Below are 4,924 nucleotides of genomic sequence, written 5' to 3' on the forward strand. Positions count from 1 at the left end.
CCAGCGGTGCTGGCGTCCGGACTTCGGCCCGGGGGGGCGCTGGGGCCAAGGCCAGGGCGGTGGCTCTGGCCTGGCCTGGCCCCTCCCTCCCGCTGCTCCCCTGGCGTGCCCTGGGCCCTGACATCCCTGCACAGTTGCCAGCTTTCAGGGGTAAATAAGCACCGTGACTTTCACAATAACCCCAAAATCAAGCTAATTGCCTTTCAAAACAAGCCAATCCCGGAGAATCCCAACACTCTAGGTGACTAGATCCCGTGGCATGCAGTCTGGGACTGTGGTGGGCCTACTGTGTACCCCTGGCTCTCTCCCCTGCTTGCCAGGAGCTGATCCAAAAGAAGAAGCAGCAACAAGTTATAAGCCAAACAAGCTAAAGCCAAAAACTAGCCAACAAACAACTCACAAGCCAATTAAGCCAAAAACAAGCCCAATTTTTGTGTTTTTTTTCCACGGGTTTGGCATGTCTGCTCCCCCAAGAGGCTGTTAAAAGGGCCATTCGCAGGCTCCTTCTGCCCTCATCCCCTCCCGCTGAGTTCCTTGCATCGCTGCCCACTTCTTCGGCTCCCTCCTTCCCCCAAAGCTCTGAAGGCACTGGGCCTATGTCGGCTATTAGCCAGCTGCTAGCACAGGGCTCCAGGCAATGTCTGGCCTGGGGCACCAGGTGTCCCTTCAGCAATATGCGCCTGCTCTGATTCGCTGCTGGGTGCTACCTGTCCCGGTGCTGTGTTTGTGTGTGAGTGACACATACCTCCCTTTGCAAAGTGAAGTGCCTGATTTTCCTGGGGGTAGACTCTCCTGCCCTGTTCAGTTTCTGTCTGCCATTTAAAGGAAAATCCCTGATCTCCAATACACTTTAACAAAACCATATCTCCTGCCCCAAGTGAATGGGGAAGTGGGTGGAGCTGGTTACCCCAGTGTGGAGGTGACTCCCATTTGATTTCAGCTGGAGTTACTTCTGTCCTGTGATAAAGGGACAGGGCTCATCTCATTACTCCCTGTGAGCACACTTTGGTGTCACTTTCATGATTGTGGTGCTGTGGCACTTGCTGGGGGAAAGCCGGGTTATGGGATACTCACAACCACCTGCCTGTAGCATGAGGAAGCCTTGTCTGTGCTGGCCAGCTCCCTGACTCTACCAACCACGGGCAACACAAACATTCACCTCTCAGCAAACGCAGGCTCCACTGTCCCTCTGAAGGCTAGCGATAGTCACGCTCCAACTCTAGAGTGTTCCAAACATCTCCCAAAAGTGCCCAGCCCCTGTTACACTGGACTCATGCAGTATTCACAGATTCGCTGCTCCCAATGAAGCAGAACACCCCAGCTTCCCAGTTCCACCTCAGATCACCATTCTGCTAGATGCACAGCACTTAGATGTTTATAGTGAAAATAAAAAATTATTTAACAAAAAGATTCTAATGAGAGCAAGCAGAAGTATTGGAAAGCTGTGATTACATATACAATAAATTCATAACTTGCATTCTAGGACCTAGACACTTTAGTGTCTTATAGAGCAAAGCTCACCCCAAAGTCCTTCCAGCACTTTTCAGCCAGGCCTGGCTGTGATCCTTTATTCATGAGAACAAGCATTTTGCCAGCTTGCCCCCTACATAAAAGATAACCATGTGTTCCTTTGCTTCTCTAGATAACAAGTCCCTTCCTTTGTCTTCATTTGTAAACAAGACATCACCCTGCCTCCCCCGCCACCCCACCCCATATTCCTTTCTTGAGGATTTCACAATGTCTTGTTGATTTTGCACTCTCTTGTTTAGTCAGTATGAAAATAGACCTACATTGCAAAGCAGACAAAACACAATTACCAGCCAGGGAGATAAACATCTATTGCCCCCTCCCTGAAAGAGACTTGCTCAAGGCATGTCATCTCCTGTTTACCTTCCTTAACGCCAAGGCTTTGAAAACATTATTTCCAGTATAGCTACATAACATCTTAAATAGTATCTGTACTTACATTTTTAAATGGTTATGATGACCAGTGGGCTACTGGATCTTGGAAAAGACCTCACATGCCACCCTTTGGTGAACTAATATGCATATATCTGACTTAGGGAATCCCTGGATAATCCGATGCATCCCTGTGTTCTCTGCCAGTTGGCATGAAGAAGTCCCTGCGTCCCTTGCTGTTGAAAATCCCAAGATTTTGAGAGGCTGTCCTGAGGGCCTGACAAATCGTCAAAAGCCTGACTCTCAAGTCAAAATCCTGAAGTTAGATAGATCCGGTGTGATGCTGCCATTTTGTGACTAGCTCACAGAAAGCAGCACATGGATTCATATAGTGTCTTGCCACATAGGGTAGGGATGTTTAACCCATTTGGAGAAGAGGGAGGAATTCTGTGTCCCATTGGCCAGGGTATATATTCAGGACTATATACACCAGAGAGTGTAGAGTGGAATGCCCACAGATGTCAGCAGGAGATTTGCACAGAGATCAAGGAATAATTAAACCTATTTATTAATTATTTGTTCAACACCTAATAGTTGCTGTCATCACTCAGGGAAAAAATAAGCTCCCTTTTAGGCCCACAATTGTTTCCGTTGTTTGTTTCTCTTCCTTCCCCATCCTCTTCTCTATGTTTCTCTTTCTCTTGCCTAGCTGTGTAAATCTTTTCTGTTCTTTTCTGCATCTTCTTCCATGCAGCAATTCCTGATTTCCTCTTCAGGGCTCCTCATGTCCATCTCCTACCATCCATAGAGCTCGTCAAAAATTAAAACTTTCCATGGGAGTATGGTGACTTCTTTTTTTTTTTTTGATTGATTGATTGATTGATTGATCTGAAACAAATTTTGGGGGGAATTTTCAGTCAATGGGAAACTTCAAAATTTTTGTTTTCATTCTAATTCGAACAAAATCAAATTTTGAAATGTCAGAATTTCCCATGGAATGAAAATTGAGTTTTGCCCCACTCTAATTAAATAAAATGTTCTCATTGGGCTTTAAAGTTGATACTCCATTCAAATTAACAGGTGTTCACAGTTCTGCGTCATTGTTTCAGGCTATCTGTAGTGCACTAAGCAATGTGACTAACATCTATCATGTTTGTTTGTTCTCTCATCTTGTCCCCAGAAGGAGAAGCATGTGGACAGGAATGTCTTGTGTTGGTAGGGAGTTGAGGTTTTTGTTGTTAAATATACCTGTTGCTATGTGTTTATATTAGAGAAGTCAAGGTCAAAGAAATGTGTCATACACTGGTAGTAGAATGTGGAGAGATTAGTGGTAGTCCTTAGTTTCTGCAGGAGTTCATTCCATAGTCTCTGATCACACCTGGAAAAGGTTCTGTCTCCCACAGAGGCAAGCGTTACTTTTATTGTTGAGAGTTCTATTGTGCCAGAGGAGCGAAGTTGTCAACCACAGTCTTCATCCTGGGCTTTAAATGGTCTTTTAGTTATCTTGGGCCCAAGTCATGGAGCACTTTGAAGAGATGGACTGAAAATTTGAACTTGATTAGAAATTCTATGGGAAGCCAGGGTAGAGAGTGGAGGACAGGTTTGATGTGCTCACGGAAGCCTGTGTTGCTGAGGAGATGTGCTGCAGTGTTTTGTACTAGTTGGAGTTTGTACTGAAGGTTTCATGCCCAGGTATATCGTATTGCAGTAGTCCAGATGAGAGGTGATGGAGGAATGAATAACTGAGGCCAGGTCTTCATCCACCAGGCTGTGGCAGTGTTCTCGCCAACTGGGGATAGTAGAAAGAATTACTTGCGACTGTTGTGATATAAGAGCTCAGTGTCATCAAGGAATCCAAGCGTGCTTAATCTAGACAACACATTGAATTGATCATTTGTGGAGTGAACTTTCAATCAAAGGAGCCTGCACCATGGGTGCAAACTCCTCAAAATACTTTCTTCTGCCCACCAGCATCATCCCTGTCATGCTCTGGTTCAGCTTCAGACAGCTGTTCTTCATCCGTGAGCTGATCTCATCCATGCACTGGACTATCTTGCTGGAGGGGTTTGGTTGTATGTGGTAAAGGATAGGTAGAATGTCATCTGCATATTGCTGGCACTTGAGTTCATATCATCTGACCACTTCACCTACTGATTGCATAATGTTGAAAGGAACCAAAACCAGAACTGATCTTTGTCAGTCTTCACAAGAGAGGGGTCTAATGTTGGATGTGCAGTATCCCATAACTACTCTGTGGGTGCTTTCCTCCAGGAAGGACTCAAACCATTTTTGGGGCTGGCCATAAATAATGTATTGCATTGGAGGGGTCCTTAATTTTGCATGTTTGTTTCAGTGTTACAAAGAGTTACAAGGGGTGGGTGGGTCTTGAAAACCACCAAAAAATGTGTTACAGAATTTATGGACAGTTCCTTAGTGCAGGGGTTTTCAAACTGCGCGTCATGACCCAGGACTGGGTCATGGAATGTAAGGCACTGGGTTGCAGTGGCTCTGGTCAGCACTGCCAACTGGGCTGTTACAAGTCCTGTTGGCGGTGCTGCCTGGCTAAGGCAGGCTAGTCCCTACCTGTTGTGACACTATGCTGCGCCCTGGAAGGGACCAGCAGCAGGTCTCACTGAGCTTGCACAGGAATGACAGGTTTGACATAGGGCGATAGTTAGCACCATGGGCAGCAGGTATAATAGGCCAGGGGAGGCTCTGCCGTGGCCATCGGACCCCCTGTTGCAGGGTTTGGCTGGGAAAGTTTTTGCTTTATTATGTCCCACGCAGGTTCTGGGGCGGCTGAGGAGGTAGTATGTGCTATTCATCTTTCCAGGTTCATCAGTAATCTCCCTGGGTTCCAGAGAGATTACTGATGAATCCAGGAAGCTGAGTAACAGATATCACCTTCTCAGCCACCCCGGAACCTGCATGAGGCATATCAAAAGCTCAGGTTCTTCTTCACTGTCATGCTATGGCTTTTCCCAGGTGGCTTGGGGTCTGGGGAGGGGAGGCGCGGCATGGCTTG

This window comes from Lepidochelys kempii, chromosome 5, assembly GCF_965140285.1.
Source record: "Lepidochelys kempii isolate rLepKem1 chromosome 5, rLepKem1.hap1, whole genome shotgun sequence".
Lineage (NCBI taxonomy): Eukaryota > Metazoa > Chordata > Testudines > Cheloniidae > Lepidochelys > Lepidochelys kempii.